Below are 27,088 nucleotides of genomic sequence, written 5' to 3'. Positions count from 1 at the left end.
ATTAGGTCAACTCTGTTTCCTGTCATCTCATTAAAACTCGGAGCCATGAGTTTGTGTATAATGATGAGATCCACATTCTCTAACACAGCAACACAAAACTCGACTTTGGCAGCTTTCAATTTCAAGAAGGTGAGGTTGTTAATCACATAAAATACAAGTTATGGTAATGAATTCAAGTTGAGCATGAAAACTTCCAGAAAAGACACACATATAAAATCCCAGAAACTGGTTATATTATCTTAGATTGGACAGAGACATTCAAGATTTTATAATCCAATCCCCTTCTTGAATGAATTATAAAACTGAGAAGCAGAGAGGTTAAGAATCATTCCTGAGGTCATACAGATAGCGATAGAAAAGGAAGTAAAATCAAGTTTTATTGACACTTAGTCATCCCAGTAGGACTCAAGGAAAAGAGAGGCTAGTTTGAAATCTCAGAGATCAGGGTTCAGATTCCAACTTTGTCATCTGTTCCCTCTTTGCCCTCTGGCATGTTGGGTTTTAGCTTCATTCATTATAAAATGAAGGGGTTGAACTATATGATTATTTTTCTTTTAATTTTTATTTTTGGAAACAATGAGTTAAGTGAGTTGTTCAGGGTCCCACAGGCAATAAGTATCTGCGGCCAAATTTGAACTCAGAGCTCCCTGATTCCAGAACTGGTATTCTGTTCACTGAGTCACCTTCCTAACCTTGAATGACCTTTTAAGTCCTCTTCTAATACTATTATTACTGAAAAATACCATTGAACATTGATGCTTTCCTTGGTTTTTCTGTTATTAAAATAAGTTTTTTTTTACATGTTCCAAAAGAAACAGATGATTCCAGTGATGGGAGTTCAAAATGTCATGGTGGAGAGTATTTCTTTTTTTATTTATTCATCTATTTATTTATTTATATGTTTACTTATCTATCTCTCTGTCTGTCTATCTATCTGTCTATTTGTTTGTTTACAAAGTATAAGCATAGGTAATTTTTCCAACATTGACCCTTGCAAAACCTTTTGTTCCAAATTTTCCCCTCCTTCCCCCACTCTCTCCCATAGCTGGCAGGTAGTCCAATACATGTTAAATATGTTGAAATCCATGTTATGTCCAATATATAAATCCAACATATTTATACAGTTATCTTTCTGCACAAGAAAAATCAAATCAACAAGGAAGGAAGAGAAAAACTGAGAAAGAAAACAAAATGCAAGGAAATAACAGAGAGAGTAAGAATGCTATGTTGTGTTCTATACTCTGTTCCCACGGTTCTCTCTCTGGGTATAGATGGCTATCTTCATCACTGAACAAGTGGAATTGGTTTAAATCCTCTTATTGTTGAAGAGGGCCACGTCCATCAGAATTGATCATCATATAGTCTTGTTGTTCCTGTGTATAGTGATCTCCTGGTTCTGTTCATTTCACTCAGCATCAGTTCCTCTAAGTCTCTCTCCAGACCTCTCTGAAATCATCCTGCTGGTCGTTTCTTATAGAACAATAGTATGGTGGAGAGTATTTCTATCAACATATCCTTGATGAGTCTATAAAATCAAACTAAAATTCGGAATGCTCTTATAAAAAAATAAACTGAGATTGGCTTTCGTGTTAATTTAGTGACAATCTAGGTCTGTTTACAAGCAATTGGTATGATGAAAAGAAAGCTTGATTTAGGGCCAGAAGACCTGGATTTTTTGTGTGAGCTTGAATAATTTTTAACCTATCTGTGCTTTAATTTTCTCATCCATAAAAAGGAGAGTGTTGTATTACAGCAGGGATTCTTAATCTCTGTGTGTGTGTATGTGTGTGTGCATGTGTGATGTACTCCTCTGACAATCCAGTAAAAGCTATGCATTGCTCAGAGTGCTATTTTTAAATGTGTAAAATAAAATAGAGAAATACAAAGAAAATCAAATATAGTGAAATCCAATTAGAATTTTTTTTTAATTTCATGTATCCTAGATTAAGAATCTTTGACTAGATAGTATATAAAGTCCCTTCTTTCTTTAAGTCATTTTTAAAAATTCCAAATATTTTAAAAAGTTTTCTGAATAACTTAAAAATAGTAGTTTTTGAGGATAAATCTTAGAAAGAGTGTGTAAAATGCAGGTAGCTACAAAGAGAAGGAACTTTATTGATTTTCGGTTTTCTGATCAGTTTTGTGCTGCTTTGTAATCTCATATTTCTCTCTTTCTGTGTCAAAAATCTCTTCTTGGTGCCTGGGTTTGTAGAGGGTCTTCTTCCTGAAGAAAGCATTAGTAAGATGCTTTGGAATTTTTATACCCAAAAAGTTAATCCTAGTAGAGGGCAGCAATTACAAATTTCTGATGGGTTCTTCCCCAGAGGAACACAATTGATGGTCAGAGGTCTAATGATCAGTAGCAAGTCACTAATCAGCTGCTTCAGGAAAACCACTTGCTTGCCCCTGTGACAGCTTGTGAAAATGATCAGAAATGTGCCCTAAGTAATGGTAATTTGAAGTTTTTTCACATGATAGCTGAAGGGACCATGATTTAGCAACTTTCTAGGCAGATCCTCAGTAAGGTAATGATTTGGTATTTTTCCAATTTTTTCCACATGGATTCCTCCATTCTTCTGAGAGAGAATAGCAGGCACCTTCTCTTTCTTTTCCCTACAATCAGGGTTTTTGGTGCAGCATATTTCCACTTATACATGGCTTTCAGGGAATACATTAATGATCATGAGTATTCATCAATCCCTCAGGCTAGGACTGAATTCTGGCTGCAATGCTTTCTAAACTTTTTCATCACCTTCCAACCACATCTTTTTTTGTTCTTTTTTTCCCTTTTTGACTATCTTTTTTTTTAGTTTCTTTTGAGGGTTTTTTTTTTTTGTCAGACCTTAAGAGAAGGTGAAAAGTCTTCTTTAAGTCTTGCAAGCCAAATTTCAGAAAAACCTGCAAAGACTTACATGAACAGATGATGGGTGACTGGTAAACAGACCCAAGAAAGCATCCTACACAATAACAATAATACTGTGCAGTGATTAATTGTGATAAATATAGTTCTCAGCAATAAGGCAAATCAAGATAATTTTATAAGACTTATGATGGAAAATGCTATCCATATTCAGAAAAAGAACTGTGGAGTCTGGATGCAGATTAAAGTATTTCACTTAAATTTTTTTTCTCCTGCTTTTTTCCCCCTTTTGTTCTGATTCTTCTTTCACAACATGACTAATATAGAAATATACTTAACTTGATTATTTATGCATAAATTATGTTGAATTGCTTACTGTTTTGGGGAGGAGGAAAGGAAAGGAGGGAGGAAAATTTGGAACTCAAAATCTTACACAATTGAATTTTGAAAACTATCCTTGCATGCAATTAAAAATACTATTAAGTATGTATTAAGTTACACTATTAAGTGTAACAAAAAAATCTTAAGTGCCTAAATAAAACAAATATTAAAAATTGATAAGGGATAGTGGTAGAGATATTTGCAATATGTCAAGAATAGTAATATTAATAGTAGTAGTAGTAATGATAACAGTTAGCATTTATATTATTTTAAAGTTTCCAAAGTACTATATAAATAGTAAATTTTATTCCTTATAATACCTTCAAAGATAGGTGCTATTGTTATCTCCATTTTAGAAATGAAGAGACTGAGGCAGTCAGAGGTTAAGGGATTTGCTCAGGATCACACAGCTAGAAAGTGTCTGAAGACAGGTTGCCCTCCTCTTCCTGATTTCAGTTTTAGGATTTTATCTACTATACTATCTCACTGCTGAGTTTTAATAGTTGAGGAATACTGCTAACCAAAGTGCTCAATGCTATAACCTGCTGTCTTTGTATAAGCCAAACTTTGACTTTTATGTGATCAAGTCCTATACAGTAGATGAACACAAAACAATCATATTAAATACTATTTCCCCCTTACTCATATATAAATCCTATAACTTAAGAAACAAAAACTTTGGCTGTTAAAATTTCTCAGAAATCAAACCCTATGTATAAACACAAGTATCTTATTGTACTCCCGGGACATCTGAGAACTTTTATCTACTTCATTTGGAACTTTCTGTGACTTGCACAAACCCGTTTCTATAAGAAATGCCAGGAAAAGCCAAATCCTTTTCTGCTACTCACTAGGTGATTGGGAGGAGTCCAGCAGAAGGATTAATTCTGTCAATGTGTCCATAGGAAAATAACCCAGAAGCTCCAACCAATCCCAGTTTTTCTGCTAGTTCCTAGGCTGACCACTCCCAATTTCCTGACTCCTAGCGTAGGAGTTGCTTTCTCCCTGTGATGTTTGGATGGTGGGTGTACTGCCACAGAATTTGTGCAATTGTGCTAAAATATGTCACCACCAACACCTGTTTCCTTCCCTGGCATGAACAGCAGATGTACTGTAGGTTTGACTCTAATTAAATGTACTTTGTTTTTCTTGCTATTCTCCTTTTCAGTAAACTCATGTTCATCATAAGTGAGGAGAAGCTGAGCAATGCTAAAATATGAGGAGATGAAAGAGAAATCATAGCTCTAGATTGGCCTTTTGACATTAAAACCATGTAGTACAAGATTGTAAAGGACCTTTCAGGAATAATTTATTCAATGGAAAAATATTGATTAGAGGTCCAAGTTCAAGGCTTGGCCTTTTATTTGGTTTTTCCCCCAAGAAACCAGTTTTCTGTATACTTCTGGTGGAATAACAAATTATTCCTTCAAGTTAAAAATTACTTGAAGAAAACAAATATTTCTCTTCTGGCTTTAATAAAAGATTGTGGAAAATAACGACTTAATGGAGGCTCAGTTTCCACCAAATATTAGAGGTAAGGTATTTAATTTCCAATATAAAGGAGGTAGTGTGACCCAAGACTGAGAGATTTTTTTTTTAGACAATCTGTAAAAGGTAGACAGGTATCTCAGGAATCTATTTAAAAAATAAAAACTAAAATGTAGCATGCTGATCTATAAATTACCATTTCTAAAATAATGTACTATAATCATAGCTAAGAACAGACCCTGGTCAAATATGTCAGCATTTAGAAATGAACATTACCATTGACCCTTCTCCTTCTCCTCCAGGTGGTACATTTGGAGGAAGGACCAATGATAATGCTTGCTCCAAGGATGTACCAGGACAATTGCCACTGTTCTACATACACCTCTGATTTTAATCTTAAAATGAAACTAGCTTTGAGGCTATCTGAGTGGCAACTAAGTAATACCATGTATAGAATGCTGAGTCTAGAGTTAAGATTTGAGTCCAAATCTGTTCTGAGACACTTAATACAAGTGTTATTCTGGTCAACTGCTTTCTGATTCAGTATCTTCATTCGTAAAATAAAAATAATAATAGTTCATATCTCCTAAGGTTATTGTGAGGATCACATAAGATAACGATTATAGAATACTGTGCAAACTTTCAGGAATACAGAAATGTTATTATTCCTATTTGTATTATCTGCTCCAAAACTTATCTGAAGTATAAACTGCATCAATAGCATTCCTAAAAGAGGTCATCTTATCTTTTTTCCTATGAAAACTTCCAGTGATGGGAAACTTATTGTATCCTTAAAGTATCACATTCAATTCTGGGAAAGCTCTAATTGTTAGGAGTGTTTTTTTCCTTGAAATTGATGCAAAGTGTGTTGTCTTATAACTCTAATAAGTCACAGTTTTTGCCTAGTGGCCAAGGAAATTAAGTCAGACATTTGAAGGGAATTCAAATATTTGAATATTACAATTGTATTTGTCCCTAAGCTTTCACTCCTTCAGATTAAACCTCTTTAAGTCCTTTGACTAATCAATATACAAGCTAGTTTGTTATACCCTACTTATCCACATAACTTACTTATGGCTGACAAAAATACCCACTTTTCAATGTTCTAAAATGCAATCCCCATAAATTCTAAATCCCTCTGAATAGAGTAGAGCACATTTGGACTATTACCTTACTTTTCTAGATACTATGCTTCTATCATAACAGGTAAAGCATATGTTAGTTTTTTTTTTCCTGGCATGCCATATCATTGACACATGGTCACTAAAACACTAAGAATGTCTTTTATGAAATTCTATTTAATCTTGCTCTACCATTACTCATTTAGTATATTAAATAATTCTTTATAATTTCATGTCATTTGAAAAATCTGATGATCATATCCTGTGTCGTATATGTTTTTATTCATGTCATTGATAAAAATAGGGTCAAGAATATATACTACTAGTATAGTAAAAATTCATCTATTTTTAAATTGATTTTTTGAGCTATTTAGGCAGTTTTTACTTTAATTATTAGAACTATTATCTAAACTACATCCCTCTATTGTCAACAGGGAGATCATGAGAGATTTTGTCAAGTGCCTCTTTAAAATCCAGGTAGCTTACATCCAAATTATTCTCCCTACCAGTATTATAAATTATCCAAAAAAAGAAAAGGAGGTTCACTTTGCATATAGCAAACCTATACTGTTCTACACTAATTGCTGCTTCCTGCAAACTTTTTTTTTTATTTTTAATCATCCTATTTAAAAATTCTTTTAAGTTTTTACATCAATTGATATCAAGTTCACTCATAGGTCTATAGTTTGAAAAATCAACCTTTTTTGATTTTATGAAAATCAAGACATTTTTACCTTTCCAGTCATATAAATACCTCTCTTATTTTCCACAGTTTCTTAAAGAACACTGGGAATGGCTCAGAGATTATATATTCAAAGTTAATTTAATACTCTCAATGTGTAATTAATCTGGGGTAACTCAAACTCAATGCAGTTCAGTGCTCTTTACAATCTCCATAACTTATTCAGGGTTTTTATTTACCTTTTTTTTTGTCCTTTCCTTTTTAATCTCTGTCACCCATCACCTCTGACCTACTTATACCCTGTTTTAAACATTCTTCATTATTCTTCATGCTTCAATTTAGGTAACCCCAAAAAATCTTTTTTGTTGCTCTTAGCCTTTTCTACTGATCTTAACTTCTCATTCTGACTTATTATTTGCCAATTCCCACTTATATATTTTTAATCTTTTATACATGTCCTTTTAAAATTGGAATTCATTAGAGAGTTTCCTGTGCAGCCACACCAATTATTTATGTTTGTACTTTGTTTTTCACCAAAAAATAGGTCTAGAAATATATTTCTAAGAATTTTTTTATTCCTCTTCAACCAACTTTCCCTCTCCCAAAGGCAGAGGGATCAGATGCTATATAGCATCTATTACAGCAAATGACAATATGTTCAGCCTTTCTATTTCTTACTTGGCATGTTTCCCGAAGAAAGCCTCCTGGGAGCCAGATTGGGCATATTCCACATACCCCAAAGCAGTCACTTCCATCTGTATCAGTTGCTGCTAGCTCAGTCTCCCAACTTGGATACAGAAAAATTTCAGTGCAAAGAAGAGCAAACTTCTCTTTAACTTCAAGTCTCATATCTCCTGCTGCACATGTCCTTTGAGGATAGAGTAGTAACATCCTCTACAATTATGAACATTCTCACACATGGTCATACCCTTCATATTCCAGTGATTCTGAATTCCAATAAATCATTATTCAAATTCCACTCAACACCCCATCCCACTCAATTTCTTATTTTTATCTCCCTCACTCCTTCTACCCCAAAATTTCATCTTAACTCTACCTGGTCCTTTCAATGTACCCTCTGGAATGTCTGTTACATAGGCAACAAACTTCCCTTCATTTTAAAGATATTCCTTTTGCTCCTCCTACTTACTAGATCTTAATGAAACCTGACTTCCCCTTGATGACACAATCTTCCTGGGCACACTTTGTAGTGCTCTCTCTTCACTTCACCATTTATGATAGGAGAGTCTGAATACTCTTTCTTACCTGTTGCTGTTTCCAGGTTTTCTTCCTTCTTCAATCAATAACTCTTTTCTTTTAAGGTTCATATTATTCATGTCTACCACTCAAACAAAATTCTGGTAGCAGTTGTCTATAGATCTTTAGGTCTTTCCCCTTCCTTCTTCAATGAGTTTGATACTTAGTTTATTAGTTTTCTCTTCTATCCAACTGCTTCTACTAGAGAACTTCAACATTGATTGTTTCTTCCTTAAATACCCTAACCACCCACTCTCTTCTCATGAGCTACCTCTCTGGAAGATATCACTCCACACAAAGGTTCATAACCTCCATCTCACCATCCCACATGGGTACTACCTCGATGTTCAAGAATTCTGATATTTCTCTGTCTAACTATAATATTTTGACTTTTCAACTCTTCCTCTGTCCTCCCTTACATATCCCTATTTTTTATTGGTTTCACTTTGACCTCCAATTCTCTGACCACTCAATTCTCTCCCAGTCCATTCTTTCATTATTAAACCATTCTCTTTTTTTTCCACCAACTTGACTCTGTGGTGAACCAGTCCAACTCTACACTGTCTTTGTTTTTAAAAATTATTTATTTTAAGCATTCTTCAGATTATTGTATTGTTTATAGTAGACAGCTCTTTCACAGTTGATCATAGTTACAAAAATGCTGTTACCATACACAATAATCTTCTGGTTTTTCTCACTTCACTTTGGATTAGTTCACATAAGTTATGCCATATTTTTCTGACACTCCTTCATTTCTCATATCATAATAATGCTCCATCACTATCATATGCCACAATTTGTTCAGTCATTCCTCAATTGATAGACCTTGATTTCTAATTCTTTGCCACAACAAAAAAAGTAGCTTCAAATACTTTTATATACATAGACCCTTTCCAACTTTCTCTGAATTTTGGGGGATATAGATATAGTAGTGGTATTGTTTGGTAAAGAGCTATGATATGGATGGGTTTATAATACCCCTTTTGACATAGTTCAAAATTGTTCTCCTGAATGGATCAGTTCACCATTCAACAAATAGTTCATTGGTCTATCTATTTTTCCTTCATCTCTTCCATCTTTTGTCATTTCTGATAAGTGTAAGGTGCTATGTAAGACTTATTTTAATTTGCATTTATGTCATCAGTAGATATTTAAAGTCTTTTTTCATACAAGTATAGATAGCTTTGATTTCTTCTTCTAAAACTGCTTCTTTATATCCTTTGACCATTTATCTATTGGAAAATGACTTTTTAAAATAAGTTTAATATGGTTCTTTACCATATATATATATATATATATATATATTTGAGAAATGAAGCCTTTATCAGAGAAACTTGTAAAAATTTTTGATATTATTTAATTTTTGTGGTTTTTCTTATTTAGTTGATTAGTTTTGTTCAACAACTTGTGACTGCATTTGGGGTTTTCTTGACAAAGATACTAGAATGGTTTGCCATTTACCTTTTATCAAAATGTAGTCTCCCTCATTATCTCTGTTAATTAGGCCCATTTTTGCTTTTATATTATCTGAAATCATTATTGCTACTCCTGCTTTTTTATTTCAGCTGAAGCATATTAGATTTTTCCCCCAGATCTTTATTTTAACTCTGAGTGTCTCTCTCTCTCTTTCTCTGTTTCAAATGTGCAGTTTATAAATGACATATTATTGAAATCTGGCTTCTAAGTCATTCTGAAATCTACTTCTGTTTCATTGGTGAGCTCATACCATTTATATAAAATTATGATTACTAATCATATTTTTTTCCATATCATTTTGTTTTGTTCCTTTTATCTCTTTTTATCTTTTTCCTCCATCAAACTCTATTTTGCTTCTAATCACTGGTTCACTTACTCCACTCTCTTTTATAAATTTCCTCCTTTTATTTATCTGTTTCCCTTACTATTTCCCTGTAGGATAAGACAATTTTAATAAAAATGAGATTCAAGCATTATCTTCCACCCAAGCATTTTCTCTTTCATTGTAAAAATTCCTTCTTGTACCCTTCTTTTATGTGAGAAATTTTTCACTGTTTTATGGATCCTTTTCACTTTCTCCTAATGTACTCCTCTTTCTCAGACTTTCATTTTTTTAGATCACTCTAGCATAATCAACTCACACTCATATCTTTACGCTATGTAAACTCTTTTTAGGTAACTTAATGATGATAAAGTTCTTAGAAGTTAGATGTATATCTTTCCACACAGGAATATAAATAGTTTAACTTTGTCAAATCCCTTATGGTTATTATTTCTATTTACTTTTTTATGCTTTTCTTGAAAGTTGTATTTGGCTGTCAGATTTTATATTCAGCTTTAGTCTTTACGTTAATCATGCTTGACTATTCCTGTATATTAGGACAAGGTCAAAATGGGTGCAAAATTTAGATATAAGTAGTGATATAATAAGCAAATTAGGGAACATGTAATATTTTACCTGTCATATCTACAAGTAAGGGAATTTTTCCTTACCAAACAAGAGATAGTATCTTTATTTACAGTCATTTCCATCATATCTAATTCTTTGTGACCCCATATGGGATTTTCTTGGCAAAATTACTGGAGTGGTTTTTTTATTTCATTCTCCAATCCATTTTAGAGATGAAAAATCTAAGGCAAACAAGGTAAGTGATTTGCCATGGTCAAACACCTAAGTAAGTAGTTAAGGCCAGATTTGTACTAATGAAGAGGAGTCTTCCTGATTACAGGTCCAGCACTCTATTCACTGTGCCATGTTGCTTCTTCAGAGAGGATTAATAATAGAGTACCTTGTAGGATGCAAAAATAAATAATTTTGATTACATTAAATTTAAAAGGTTTTGTACAAATTTTCACAATGTAGCCATAATTAAAAGAAAAGCGGAAAGTGAGGAGAAACATTTTACAGCAATTTCTCTAATAAAGGCCTCATTTCTCAAACATATAAATAACAGAATCAATTTTATAAGAATATGAATCATTCCTCAATTGGTAAGTGGTAAAAAAAATATGAACAGGCAGTTTTCAGAAGAAGAAATCATAACTATTTGTAGTATATGAAAAATTGCTCTAAATCACTATCACAGAAAGCAACTCTGAAGTAATAACTCATACCTATCAGATTGGCTAGCTTGACAGAAAAGGAAAATGATAAAAGTTAGAGGGGATATGGGAAAGTTGAGGCACTAATGCATTGTTGGTGAATTCTGAAATGATTGACTCATTCTGGAGAGCCATTTGCAACTATTCCCAAATAACTATAAAACTGTGCATACCTTTTGACCCAACAATATCATTTCTAGGTCTATATCTTAAAATATATATGTATATATATATATATATATATATATATATATATATATATTTTTTTTTTAAATATAAAGACACTCCAGTAAAGAAATGTTTCTTTTGTTTACTTGAAATCTCTTTGACCTATGAGCTCAGGAATTTATCTAAAATATTCTGGGGAGGTTTCATTCTAGGAGCTCTTTAAGGAGATAATCTTTCAATTTCTATTTTATTTTCTGGATCTAATATGTTGGGGAAGTTTTCTTTGATAATTCCCTGAAATATGATGTCTAGGCTTTCTTTGACGATAGCTTTTCAGGTAGTCCAATAATACTTAAATGATCTCTTCTTGGTCTGTTTTTACGTCATTTGTCTTTCCAGCAAGGTATTGCACAATTTCTTCTCCTTCCCCCCATTTTTTGACTTTGCTTTATTATTTCTTGATGTCTCATGGAATCATTAGCTTCCACTTGACCAATTCTCATTTTTACGAAGTTAATTTCTTCCGTAAACTTTTTGTGCCACTTTTCCCATTTGGCCTATTCTGCTTTTTAGTGAGTTCTTTTCTTTAGTAAATTTTTGAACATCTTTTACCACTAGACCAGTTTTGGCTGTTTTCTTTAATATTTTTTTTTCTTTTGTTAATCAAGCTGTTAATTTTATTTTCATGATCACTCTCATTTTCTCCCTCCAATTTTCCTTCTATCACTTTTATATTTTCCTATAACTCTTCTAGGAATTCTTGTTGGGTTTTGGTCAACGAGCATATTCTACTTTGTAGCTGTTTGTAGTTAAGTCTTCTATGTCTTGGTCTTTCCTGCTAACATAGTGCTTTCTGTTGGTCAGCTTCTCCTCCTCCTCCTCCTCCTCCTCCTCCTCCTCCTCCTCCTCCTCCTCCTCCTCCTCCTCCTCCTCCTCCTCCTCCTCTTCTTCTTCTTCTTCTTCTTCTTCTTCTTCTTCTTCTTCTTCTTCTTCTTCTTCTTCTTCTTCTTCTTTCTTCTTCTTTGCTATTTGCTCATCTGCTCATCTGTTTCCTGCCCAGTCTGTTTCCTGACTTTAAACTTTATGTTAAAGTTGGAATCAACTCACCTGGGCATGTGGAGGTATTGTTCCATTTTTCAGGCCTTTTCATGGTGCTGTTTACAGAGCTAGTTCTAGGGGCCTGGAAGTTTAACATGAATGAAGAACACTAATATGGAGCAAGTAGATAGATAGGACACACTACAGTGGGTAAAAACAGGTGAGACAAGAAAAAAATTATTAGATTTGGCAAATGAGAGATCATTAATATCTTTGAGAATAAAATTTTCAATTAAGTAAGACCAGAATTCTGGTTGGAGAAAGTTTAAAAGAATGACAGAAGAAGTGGAGGCATCTCATGGGTCTTTTTCAAGGAGTTTAGCCAACAATGAGAGATTAGGAAAGGAGGCCCATGTATGGGTTCAGAATTTTAATTTTTCTGTTATTTATTTATTTATTTTGTGGAAGGGGAAAACATGGACTTGCCTATAAGTAATAGAGCAAGAATTGGAAAATGGGGGGGGGATTTTTATAAATTGGGGAAAATGTTCTAGAAAAGACAGGAGAGAGCAGTAAGAATAGATGCAACATGATTATTCTTGACAAAGAAAAAATATATGTCTTTCCAACTGAGACAGGATTAATGGAGGAGATAGTGAAGAAAGATGAAAAAATAATATAAGATGAAGGTAAAGAAAAAAAGTAGGAAAATGAGTTCAGTTTCTCAGTAAAATATAAAATGAGGTCCTCAGGAGTCAAAGATAAGTGACTGGGTAGGTGCTGTGTGAAGATGGAGGAAGAGGTAAGATTTAGAATAGCCTTAAGGGAAAGTAAGAGAGTAAATTGATTAAGAAGGAACTTTTAAAAATCGTTTTGCTATAGTAAGGGCCCAGATGAAATTTATAGCATGAATTTGTAGTAGACCCAAACAACACAGGTTAATGTCTTTCTTCAAATGTTTTATCACCATATGAATATAGGAATGAAGGGAGCATATAATAGGAAGGAACCAAGATTAAGGTTTGATATGTCACAATCAGCTAAAAAATAAGAGAAATGACTTTGAGAGCAAACTGCAGTATTGAGTTGGTTCACCAAAAAGTGGAGCTAGGGAATGGAGGAAAGTATGCCAGTGTAGGGTAGAGAACAGAAATATAGAATCTTAATATTGTACCATAGTAAAATATTATAGGGATAGACATTATCAGTAGAATTAATGTACACTTTTCTTTTATTCTATTCACATGAAAATCATAGAATACCAATTAAGTATTTGTGGGTTTGTATTTAAAATACATTTTTTGAATGTATCATTGAAGGTATTTGGAAGGCATTATTGAAATAGTGGTTTCTTTCTGGTCTTCCAGTTAAAAAAATAAATTTGGATTCTCAAAATTATAGAATAATATCTACATTTGTATAATATTTTAAAATGTGAAAGCATTTTACATTTATTAAATCATCTGATCTTTATATGTTATCTTCACAACCTTGTGAGTCAGGCATTAAAAGTATGATTATTCCTATTTTATTTTTATAGTTGAAAAAAAATGAGATCAATGAGATCAAGGAACTGACTTGTACAGTGTCACACATCTGGAGAAAGGTCTTGCTGACTTCAAGTACAGGACTCAACTGATAGTCCAGCTGTTTCTCTTACATTAATTTTTATACAAGAAAGCAGAAAATGGCTAAAAGTTTTGCCTCTCTTCACAAAAATGATCATTCAAAAACAGCACTACTGATTGTGGACACTGATGCTATATCTGCCAAAACATAATCTATTTTGAGCCCTTTTATTTTTTTCCTCACTATTTGGATCCTAGCTCTGGTTCTCATTTAAGTTCAATATCAGATTAAAGTGATTCACTGCATGTTCTAGAAAATGCTAAGTAATTACTGGGTGGAGACCTTTCCCAGAAAGCAGAATTTGGAACTAAAGAACATTAAAATAGACAATACTTTGCTTCAGCCAAAGCCCTATTAGTGTCCATCTAACTGTTATGCTTATTTGAAAACAGATTTCTTTTCCCAATGAAATTGAAAAAGTAGGCTTGATGGAACAAGGAAGTTTATTTATTGATCCCATGTTTATTCCATATTGGATTATACATAAAAATCTACCTAAACAGCATATTTTTATCAAAATATCATTCCTTACATTTTCAAGGAAAATTCCTTGATTTCCAGTAATAATACAAAAGATACAAACCAAAACAACTTTGAAGTTTCAACCCCAATTCCAGCCCTTATCATCAGATTGATGAAGATGGCAAGGAAAGATAAAAATAGTAAAACATGATTTTTTTGAGTAATGAAACTGGTGATGATAAGCTAACATTTAAATACCACTTTCTATGTGCCAGAAATTATATTAAATGCCTTACAATTATTATTTCATTTCACACTAACAACAATCCTGAAAAGGAGGTGCTATAATGTCCCCATTCTACAGGTAAGCAAATTGAGAAAAACAATGATTAAATGAGTTGCTCAGAATCACATATCTAGTAAGTGTTTGAGTCTAGATTTGAATTTAGTTTTTTTCAGCTCTAGACCTGGGGTTCCACATATGGCTCTGTGCCACCATGTCCTAGCTGCCTATATCCACATTTTCTCTTGCAGCAGACCCATTTTTATTACTGACAGGATAGCTCATCTTTATTACCTTGGTCTCAATTATTACAATAATATTCGAATAGACCTTTTTCAAGTCTCTCTTCTCTGTAACCCATCCTTCACAAAGCTGCCAAATTGATATTTCTAAAACACAGGTCTGATCATCTTTCAGCTTGATAAAATAACTCCAGTGATTTCTTGTTGCTTACAAGATTAAATACAAATTCTTTTTTTTTTTGGGGGGGGTAATTAATCTGCAATCTGATTCCAGCCTACCTTTCCAAGAACACTATATATTATTCTCTTCCTCATAATCTAATGTCCAAAAACACTAGTTTTCTTGCTGTTCATTTCATATAAAATTATTTTCCCCTTGTACCTTCTGTCCCTTTTTGATAGAAATTCCCTCCCTCCTCCCTTATATCTCTTAGCATCCCTAGTTTCTCCCAAAGCTCAGCTCAAGAGCCGCCTTCTGCATGAAGACTTTCATGATCCACCCATAAGTGCTTCCCCCAAAAGTTCTTGAGAAGAACTTGTGCCCAGGCACTTAATCAGGGATTATTGAATGAATGAATAGAATAAAATTATAAAATTTGGTCCCTGACTCCTCACTCTCCATCTCCTTTCAGAGCTAACTTCATAATTTTGCTCAATGTTATCTTGAAGTTATAGGACATATTATGATTGGGGAATGAATTAGATATCATTGGAGAAATATAAGCTCACTATGATATCCCCACACAGTTAAAATGTAAGAAACTTTGATGAATGAAATATCCCTACATAGCATGCTGTGTGGCATTTTTATAATGAGACAATGATCATAAATAAGATTAAAATATGCATTCAGATAGATAACCTACAGAGCTAATTTATCAGTGAATGTCTAGAAGATTCACCCATATTATAGATGGTGAATATAATGAATTTATTCCAGAGTTTAATAGAAAGAGGAAAGATGATTGAATTGTTTTCAAGTCTCTCATGAAAGCAAAGGTTCATCTTTTTAATATTAAGATTGTTTGGCAAATGGTAGGGCAATATAAAATACAACAATCTTTGAAGAATTTAAAGTTGATATTACCCAGAGAAAAATGTAAATATACCTGGCCACTGTAAAGATGGTGTAGTATATAATTAATGAGGAAATTTAAACAATAGGAATAAAGATATCATCAAAGAATTGTATGATAGGAAAAGAAAATGGATTGCTCTCACCATTAGGAAAGGGATATCAACTCTTCAGTGTCTAGAGTGACAAGTCATGGAAGATAATATAATCACCCATATCAAACTTAGGCACAATCATGACATAAAGGGAGGATATAGGGTTTCTAGACATTCTAATAATCTAAATATAAAATGTGTTCAAATTTATTGAGTGATTTATAAAGGATTTCCTTGTCCATTATCAAATTTTATTTGCACCATTGATCTCCTTAAACAAACCAATAGGATAACAGATTTGTTTGAGAAATGGAAGATGATGTCAAAGTATTTTAAAACAAAGAAGAAAGAAGTAGTTCACAACCAATGGCCACAATTTTTTCAGCAAAGTATAAGGCAAGACTGATAGAAGAGGGTATTGAGAGTGATTTGAGGATAGAAGGTAAGGTTTGGGACAACCTCAGTAAGGAGCTTAAAAGGCACTTTCCATTGTGTCCTCTTGTATTCCTTTTCTCTTTTATCTTATATTATATTTCTTTATCTCATATTATTTCCAACTTTTGATACAGAAAACTTGGCTCCTTCCATATTCAATCCTTTGTTTTTGTTTAGTTATTTTTCAGTTGTTTCTAATTTTGTGAACTAATTTGGGGTTTTATCGGCAAAGATACTGGAGTGGTTTGCCGTTTTCTTCTCCAGCTCATTTTGCAGATGAGGAAACTGAAGTAACAAGATTTAATGACTTTCTTAAAGTCACACAGCTAGCAAATGTCTGAGGCTGGATTTGAACTCAACAAGATGAGTCTTTCTCACTCCAGCTGCAGCATTCTATCCATTTTGCCACCCAGCTTTCACCAACCCTTTAAACATCCTGCCAGTCCTGATCACCATCTCCAATATAAGGTCCTTCTTCTGAGCCAGGAGAAGGAGTGGAAATACTCCTTACTCATCATGACCATTTCCAATTATCCTTTTGCTACCATCACTCAGAAACATCTCCTTTGACTACTATACTCCCTTGCCTAGGATTTTGTCTCAGCCATTTTGGTTTCCTGTTTTCAGAGAGTAAAGTACCTGGCTCACAGTTTTCCATTCCAATCCAATCACTTTTCCTATACATAGGAATTTCAATTTGCATATTGCTATCCTCTGGAACACATCTACTTTCCTATTTCATTGACCTCCTTAGAAAAAAGGAGGTCACTTGCATCTTGACTCCATCTCACTTATACCCAGGAGGAGTAATAGTCTAGATTTCACTATCTTGAACAAAATCTGCCACCCAAAATGACTGAGCTAAGAGGCAGCACAAAAGGTCAATCATGAAGATTTGAGTTTCAATACAATATTAGCTGTGTCAGTCTCTATCTGCCTCAGTTTACTTAATTGTAAAATGGTGCAGTTGCTATCCATCAGGATTGTTGGGAGAATCAAATATGAAAAGATTTGTAAAGGACTTAGCATAGTGACCAACACAAAAAAGGTGCTTATTAAATGCTTCTTTCCTTTTAAGAAATGCAACTTCTTCCTCTGTTGTTTTATTTAATAATTATCAGGCTTTTACAGTGTGTGGGATTCAGTAGAAAGCCAACAGTCTTATATGATGAACTGAAACAAAATTTATCAACAATAACCCAAAAAACACTTTAAAAGATATCTTGTATAGATAATGTTGATGAATAATAAATTAGGCCCAGAATTAAATAAGATAAAAAGAAAAAATAAATTGCATTTAAGTTCATAGGGTCAGAGATTTTAGAGCTTAAAGGAACCCTTAGAGGCCATAGAACCTATTTAAGAACTCATATGGTACTTTAATCATTCTAAGCTTTTCCCTTATAAACAAAATAACATTTTTTTAAACACTGACATTTTCCATTTGGCTGAAAATCAAGAAACTCCACCATCTCCAAAGAATCAAAATTTCCATTGACCCAAAGGGCAATGAGAAGATACATGGTGGGTGTAAGTGAGCTGTAGCATATTATCAGTGATGACTTGCATGTAAAAAATGGAATAAAATACGTCAGGGAGCAAATGTAAGAGGGGATGAGTAGGTGGGTCATTCACATAGGGAGAATTATCTTCTACTTTCACTGCATAACTGAACCATTTAATTTTTTGACCAAATAAAACTATTAAGTGATCTGTTATCAAGACTGCTGAGCATAAATCATGTATATAAATCATTTATATACAAGTGTTTTTTTGGGGGGGGGTGGGGAGAGAAGGAAAACACCTCTTGAGATGACATGATGAACACCTGCAGGTGGGTGCAAAAATAATAAGATAGATGCCCTGGGAATCCTGCTTAAATGGAATTTCTCAGAGGAGATCTCTGATGTCTATCTTCTATTCTATTTAATCTGAGGAATAAAGAGAAACCAAGTGAGGTGGGTTCTTCTTCTGAAAACTACCTGTATATAGCCTTTTGTTCACTTGAGGAATGATTTGTATTCTTATATAGTTGACTCAGATCTTTATACATTTGAGAAATGAGATCTTTGTCAGCCAAAGTTTTATGTTTTACCTTTTTTAATCTTGGCTTCATTGGCTTTGTTTATATAAAGCCTTTTTAATTTTATGTAATCAAAATTACCCATTTTACTTCTTGTGATCCTTTCTATTTTTTTATTTCTATCTCTTGCTTATGATTAGAGTCATCAATTCTACTCTTATCCATAGATCTGACAGGTAGAATTTTCCAAACTCCTCTAAATTGCTTATGATTTCACCACAATTTTCAAAATCTTATGCCCATTTTGATCTTCTCTTGATATACAACCAAGAAATTATACCTAGTTTCTGCCAAACTGTTTTCCAATTTTCCCAGCACTTTTGTCAAATTGTGAGCTTTTTGGGTTTATTAAATATTGCATTTCTATGGTCATCCACTGTATGTATTGTACCTATTCTATCCCACTAATTTACCACTCTTTTTCTTAGACAGTTTGGAATCAAATACTGTTAGGCCAAATCTTTTCATATTTTTTTCAATGATTCCTTTGATTTTCTGGACCTTTTCCTCCAGATGAATTTTATTTATATACAAGTCCTACATTTAAACTCCATCATGCATAGAGGTGATTACAGGTTCTGGAGCATTTTACCATTTGAGTCTGAGGTCTGCCAGATTATAGCAAACTAAAAGGCGGAGCCTAGCCAATAAGAGAATATTTTATAAACAGTATGTTAGCAACTAAGAAATCAATTATTTGGCCATGGACCTATAAAATTAAGGAAACAATAACAGCTCACATTTCTAGGGTGCTTTATGTTTGCATACATATTGCAATAGTCTGTTAGTCTCTCTGACTTTTTTTTTCTCCATTCCAATTTATCTTCCATTCAACAGTCAAATTCATCTTATTAAAGCACCATCTTGACCATATCCATATTCCTACTCATAAAAATTAGTGGCTCCTTTTCACCACCAGGATCAAATATAAAATTTTTTGTTTGACCCTTCATAACTTGACCTATTCCTATCTTTCCATGTTTCATATAACTTCCTTGGCTTCCTTAATAATCCTCACATTTATCTCTTCACTCCATGTATTTTCTTTCATTACCCCCATCCCCTAAACTCATTTCTTTCTCATCTTCACAACCTGGTTTACTTCAAGTCTCAGCTAAAACCCCAACTTTTTTTCTGTATATACCTTGTTGAAACACAGTGTTATCAGGAGATCTTCTCCATTACATTATGAGCTTCTTGAGAAGAAAATGGTTTTTGCTTTCTTTATATTCCCAGAACTTAGCACAGTACAGTAGGCACTTAAAAAGTTTGACCAATTGTTTTGTGGTATGTTTTTTAGTTCTCTGTTACTCCCTTTTTATTGTTCTCTAGTATTGTGAAATCACTGTCTTTGACAAAGCTGAGAAAAATGCTCTGAAGGTATTCTTTGAGATAATGTGACTGGATTCAGGAGTAGATGGACCTGACTTTGAATTTAACATCAAGGCCCTAAATCCCTCAGCCTCAGTTTCCACATCGGTTGAAATGGAGACAATAATAGCTGAAGTACCTATCTTACTTGGTTGATATTGTGAGGATATGTAGTTTCCCAAAAGTGATATATACATGTCAGATATTATCTTTTCAACTTGTAAGAGAATTCCCGCACATCAGACAAGGACAAAAGCACTGAGATTTTTCTTTGTAATATTCCATGTCATTGATTTACCAACTTCACAGTGTGAATGACTCAAAGCAAAATTATCCCCATCATTGAAAATATGATTCAGAGCCGGATTCATAGAGTTTAGTTCCTGCATTAACTAATTGAATCAGTCAATCAGCAGATACTTACTAAGTGACTGTTTTAAAGACTGACTTCATGCAAGGCATTCTAAAAGAAAATATTTTTAATTTTAAAGCATCCATTTTTAACTTGCACAGTATGTTATGCTATTCTGAATTTATCAATTTCACCCAATCTGACCCCATCTTAAAGAACTTTTTTGTTCAATAATCTATAAAATTTCATATTTTCCAGGGAATAGAAACTATTGTCACATTTTTTTTTGAGTAGGAGATAGGGAAAATATAGGATTACACCAGGCTGAAAATTCTTTTTAGTTCATATGACAAGGAAAGTGACCTTTTCTTGATTAGTATTCAACTTAATTGATAGAGACTGGACTGGAATTTTAAATTTCTATGTACTATCCCTATTGTTTTTCACCAGATGACTGCTACTTATTTATTCAGGAAATAGCTGGCCCTGTTACATTACATTTTTTCACTGCTATTCTTGTAGATACCTTGGGCAATGTAAATAGTTCTTAGAATATATTTGGAAGAGATTCATCCATAACTCTTCCCTCCAATGAGCTTCAAATAATCTGACAGGGTCTCTCCTCACCTATGTCCTTGCTCTCAGCTATAACTGACTCTTCAAAAGCAATTCCCTTGCTCTTCTTTCTTTTTCCTTTACTCTTCTTAATCCCATATGTCATTACAAACCAGAAATTAAAAGGCAGAAAATGATTATATTTTTAACATTAAAATTGAAGGGGGAAAAACACTATTGTTCTTCCTATTTAAAAAATATAATTATTTTCAACTTTACAATTGCTTATTTTTTTGTCTTTATTTAGAAGAGCCATGATTTTTTTTCCCCCAGTGCTAAGCTTTTTTTTTTTTTTTTTTTTTTCTTTAAGTGTAGAGGGAGGTGACTGTGACTTCCTCTGGTGGCTGATTTTTTTTTGTTACTGTGATCTCATTTTTCAATGACATACAGGATTTGTATACAAAATTGTTAGACCCACGCATATATTCTATTTTTATTACCGCCATGCCAGAATCTGTGTGTGTGTGTATGTGTATGTATATGTGTGTGTGTGTGTGAGAGAGAGAGACAGAGAGATACAAATACAGAGACAGAAATAAAGACAGAAACAGACACAGAGACAAACAGACAGAGACAGAGACAAAGGGACAGAGAGAGAAAGAATTCTTATTGCTATCATTTTTCTACCAGCTCTTATTCTCCCTATACAGAGACACAGACAGACTCAAGATTTTAAGAAATGAATGCAAAAAAAAATTTTTTTTACAAGTAATTGGGGAAATGTAATGTCCAGATTAGCTCTCTGGAGGACCTCAGGATCAGCCTGAGTCTTTGGTCTTAGTGCAGGAGTGAAGGAGGCAGGAAAATCACCACGTGGCTGGTCAAAGATGGAGTCTGGAGCCTGAAGTCTTCTCTGAGAGCTGGGGCTGAGAGTCCTAGACTGTGTCTGAGACTTCCTTTAAATACTTCAGTATGATTACATCATTACATCACACTGAGCATGCACAACTGTAGAACATTACAGCACCATATTACCCTAAGTATATGCCAACTAGATTGATTACATCATTAGTTAGAGAATCATTATCTCATCAATCATGATGAGTCTTAAGTACACCTTTTCAGAGTTTTGGCCCTCTACAGGGAAAATATTGTTTAAAATATATTTCATTAATTCTTTTTACTTTACTTTTTTTGCACCATTTCCTCCTTTTCTCTCACCATCATTTAAAACAAAAGTAAAACAAATTTCTTTTAATAGTTACAGTGAAGCAAAAAAAAAAATCCCCAGAACTCCCATGTCCAAAAAATATACATTTCTTCCAAAACCCTGAGCCTGTGTCCTCTCTGTGAGCAAATGGAAAATATTCTTCATCATAGATCTTCTGAAAATGTGGTTGATTTCTATTTTGATCGGATTTCTTAAGTTGCTTGAAGTTGTTTTTCTTTGTCATTATATTGATTGTTCTACCAAATCTGAAAGAATTCTGCATTTGTTCTTTACAGTGATCTTTGGGAGTACTACCATTATTTCTGTTTCTTACATTACTATATTATTGTACAATATTCATATGCTACCCTTTTATCAACCAACTCATAATTGGCGAGCATCTCCTAAGTTTCTAGTTTTTTTCTGTTTGTTTTTTTTGTTGTTGTCATTGTTTTGATTTATTTTTTACTTTTTTAAACTTCCCTTCAAGATCAGGAATTTTGTTTAGCTTAAGCTATTACTTCACTGCTATTATCTTTCCTTTTAATAGTTCTTTCCCTCTCCAAGTTACCAAATGTTTCCTTATTGAATTTAATTTATTTCTACCTTATACTCTTGGTGTGTGTGTATCTGTCTATGTTCATGTGTGTGCTCAGTTGTCCTTTGCATAGTTCATACTGCTCCCTGTGCTCTTTCTTCCAAATTTCTGTAGTCATGTACTCAAATTTTAAGAAACAGCACATTTTGTTCCCTTCTTTCCTTTTTCTAAATTAGTGCATTCTATTTACTCTCTCTTCTCATTCTCCTTTTAAAACCCTCAAAACAGTCAGTCCAGTCCCAAATTAATTAATCCCTTCAATACCCATTAAAGATGTCATGGTACTAAATAATCATTTATTTTTTTCTCCCTGTGTTAAATTTATCTTTTTGGATTTGTTTATGACATATCTATATCTCAAAATTCCTATTCACCTCTGATTTTACTTCTTTAGAAATGCTTGAAAGTCCTTTATTCAAGTAAAGATTCATTTTTTTCCCAAGGGGAATGGTTATTGTGATTGTAAAGGTCAGCATCTTTCAGTCTCATATTTCCAAACTTAATTCCTGAACTGAGGCTTTGTCTGCCTTTTGTTGTCCTTTGGGGTGGGATGGTTGCTCTTGTTTGTTTGCCATCTTGGTAATTTGGGTTCTTCTGTTGATCTCTATCTCCTGCATAACCTTGGATCTTGGATATTCAGAACATTGAATCTTCAGGGCCCTATGTCTTCTCAGAAAATAGTGCGAGGGGCATTAGTCCCCCTAAATGCTTCAAATGCTCTGGTCTGTAAAATGCACAACTATTAGCCCCTGCCATTCCCTATAACTGACAAGCTTCCTGCTGAGGGTTTCTGACCATTTGAGATTTCTCTGGGAAGACCTTCGCTCTTGCCTTGGGATGGAAAGACATGTAGCTTATATGTATCTAGCTTCTGCTATTGTTGTAAGATTCCAGCCCATTTCCCTGTGCTATATACAAACTCTAGTTTTGATAGCAAACCCCTTTCTTGTTACCTGTGGACTCTGATCTAACTTTCTGTCCAGTTTTGGAGTCAAAGTCCTCCTTTACTGTGATTTCTCACTTAGTCCAGTGTGATTTTTTAAGTTTGGGATAGATGTATGGGAGTTCATCTGCCTAATTCTTTTCTGACAATCATCTTGATCAGGTCTTTTTTTGCCTTTGACATTTAATATTTGAGTGACTTCTTAGTCACTCTTGGAATTTTGAATTCTCATGTTTAAAAGAAAGATGATAATATTTGTAACACTCACCTTATAGGATGATTATGGGATTCAAATGAGACATTATATATAAAGTGCTTATATATATGACAGTGTTTATTAATGTCATAGCTCATAGACCAGAGCTTACTAAGTCATTATTGTCTGGGTAAATAGAACAATTTAATTTATCTACTATGCTGTGCCTGTTACTCAGGCATAGCTTCCATGGGTAGAGTGAGATAGACCCTTAGATCTAACTCCCTTATTCCTTTTCTGGGGAAATAGATAATCTTATTCTTGTAGTAAACATTCATATGAACACCTGGATTTAATGTCATCTCTTTTTATCAAGAATTAGAAGGTATCTGGTAAGTGCTGATAGACTGTTTGACCCAGAAACTTATCCTAGAGATCATCTATTGTAGCTTTCCTGCCCCACAAGGTAAACCCAACATGGATTGTTAACACAAATCAATCCGGGTCAGATACAATCAAAATTAATTTCATTGGTTTCTTTTCATCCAGGGTTCCTCTATTTCCTAATCCTTGGATAATAAAATGGCTGGAAGCCAGAAGTCCTACTTAAAAGGTACCTGGAAACTATATCCTATGCTATTTTGTCATAATTCAGTGAGTAAATATCACTGAACAATTCTTCTTCCTCTAGTTTTGATACAAAACAATGGATAGCCAACTTCTACAGACAATTTCCATCACTCAACCTTCTTAGGTACTTCCATTTCCTCAACTGTAAAATGAGAATATTGGACCCTATTTGTGTTCCCTACAGTGGGGTCTAGAGACCACAAGGGAAGGCAAGAGTATAATCAACTAATCAATGGATGGGAAGATGGATTATATCTCCCCTCTTACTACAATAGCCAATCAAGTGGCTTGTTACAATGAAACCCAATTATCCTATTCTCCATCACTCCCACCATTCTACCTTTACCTTCCTTTGGACAAGCTCTAAACGTTTTGCCTTTTAAAAAAATATTGGCCTTTTAGGACAATTATAATCTGACCACTACTTAGGTGGCACTGGGACAATCTTCCCCTCAACATAATATATTCCTCCCTGATCCTCTCTCCCCAGTCTCTTATTGTCTTATCGTGACAGATGATGCTTAGAAGTTAGATTCTGCCTTCTGGAATAGTGAGCAATAATTGTCTCCTCTTCCTTTCCCATTTTGGGTGGGAAAATTAATCTGGCAAGATGATGTCTGGCATTGCTAAAACTTCTCAGATTTCATTACTTTTTCTTTCCCTTCAAACATATTCTTCTTCCTAACTTTTTTATTTCTTTCAAGTTCACTATATCCTTCCCATTCATTACTCAGGTTCACAATCTTAGTGTTATTTTTGACTTCTCATTCTCATGCAGCCAACACATCAATCTATAGCCAGAACATCTCTGGAATCTGTTCCCTTCTTTCCATCCACAGAACCACCATCTTAGTTCAGATGGTCATCACCTCTTGCCTGGGCTATTATAATAGCAAATTATTGACTTCTTTGCCTCAAAATTCTCATCACTCATATCCTTTTTCCACACAGCTGCTAAAGTGATTTTGCTACACAGGTCTCCATGTCACTTCCCTACTCAAAACCAAACTCCAGTGACTCTATATTCCCTAGAATTAGTTTTTCCTATTTAGCTCATCCTTTTGATGTTCTATTTTGCAAATGTTGCATGTAAATATTAATATAATTTTATAGGTATATGATTTACAAATAATTAAACATATGCATATTGGAGGTGCATGCCTAAATTTTTTTTAATGATAGGTACTCAATCAAAAATGTTTAGCAATCATTGGGCTAGATGACTCTAAGGACCTCTTACATCTGTATTTTTATATCCCAGGGAAATTTTCTGTACTGTAGATATAATTTTCATATTTATCCATCCACTTTAAATTATCTATTTCCTTTCCCAATAAACAATATTTCCCCACTACAGAAATTATTTCTGAAAGTGTAATTTAGACATTTGGCATCACTATTAAAAGAGGCATAATATCTTTGTTATCATAGAGTTCCCTGATCAATCATTCTATTATCTTTGTGAAAACATTATCTCTAATTCTAATAGAATGGAATCACTGGCACTATGATTTCTGGGATTCTAGCAAGACTGATATAGTTGTGGTCAACTTATCTAATTTGCTGTAGTCTTTTGTATATGAGATGTAGAGAGATTAGGTGATTTACCTAAGATTACAGAGAGCTAAGTGGGGAAATGGAGTGTTCAGGGTGTGGAATCAGAAATACCCACTTTCCCAAGTTCAAATCCAGCCTCAGTACTTACTAGCTTTGTGATCCTTAGAAGTCAGTAAAAAAATGAGCTGAAGAAGCTCATTTTACAGGTAACCATTTTAGTATCTTTGCTAAGAAAACCACAGGGTAATGAAGAATTGGACACAAATGAAATGACTGAACAACAGTAACAGACAGGGGTATGCAGAAACCAATTCGAACCAATTCCTGAAAGCCAATTAAAACATTTCAGTGTGAGCACCAGGGCTTGATTTATTGGTGTTTTTATTGTTTAGACTTTAAAATATGGTGGAGAAAATGTTGCAGATTATAAATAAATAGCTTAAAGTATGTAGTATGTACATTTTTTTTGGAGTAAACGTAAACCGTTTACTAGCGTTCCTCCTTGTTACAGGTTACTACTACAGATTACTAATGTTCCCAAATCTTCTACCTGAAATATTTCATTTATCAGTGGATTAAGGAAAAGAAGAAAAGAGTGAACCTCATTCTTCTGAAAATGCAAAGATAGAAAAGTTAGACAAAGTGCATCCCAAATATTTTTTGTGGAGATGGGAGTGGGATATAGAAATGAATATTACACAGACATGCTACTCATCTGGTTCGCCACTCTAACAATATAATCATTTACACTGTTGCTGGTCCATATCTGTCCACCTAGAACCTGGAATGAAAAGGTAAAAGATTCCTTTAAGTTCTTCTGAGAAATAATCTGTTTCACTTTTGAATTTTCACCCTGAACCATCTTGTTCCAATTGGTGAGTGAGTGAACACAAAGTCAACTAAACTACTGTATCATGTTGATTCTAGGTCATCAGATGATTTTAACTTCATGTTGTTCAGAAGTCCATCCTGGTCAATGGCCAATGAGCCATGTCTGCACCAATCTTGCTTTTTACCTAAACTCTAAGCTCAGTAATCAAATCAGTACTCCTGTTGTTCCTGGAAGTAGCAGATCAGTTACATATTCATGGATCAATTCACTCCAGGGTAAGATATAAATGTTTCTTGGTCACCATTCTCACGTACATGTTTTCTCTATTAGAATGTAAATTCCATGGGTGTAGAGATTTCCATAGTCACATTTCATGGACACATTGAGAGGATGGTAGGACAAGGGTCATTTATTTAAGGATGTGGAAGACTTAGGCATGTTTATAAATAGCAAATAATTTAGCTAGT

The 27,088-nt window shown here is 33.8% G+C and overlaps 1 pseudogene; it reads right to left on the bottom strand.

Annotated features, from left to right (window-relative positions):
• Positions 1-2,112: 2,112 nt before the first annotated feature.
• LOC100916261 lies at positions 2,113-21,161 on the bottom strand (annotated as a pseudogene).
• Between the last annotated feature and the right edge of the window lie 5,927 nt (positions 21,162-27,088).

The sequence above is a fragment of the Sarcophilus harrisii genome, chromosome 1 (assembly GCF_902635505.1).
Source record: "Sarcophilus harrisii chromosome 1, mSarHar1.11, whole genome shotgun sequence".
NCBI classification, from domain to species: Eukaryota; Metazoa; Chordata; class Mammalia; order Dasyuromorphia; family Dasyuridae; genus Sarcophilus; species Sarcophilus harrisii.
Note: the sequence above shows the minus strand (reverse complement) of the source record. Positions and strands in the feature narration are given on the sequence as shown.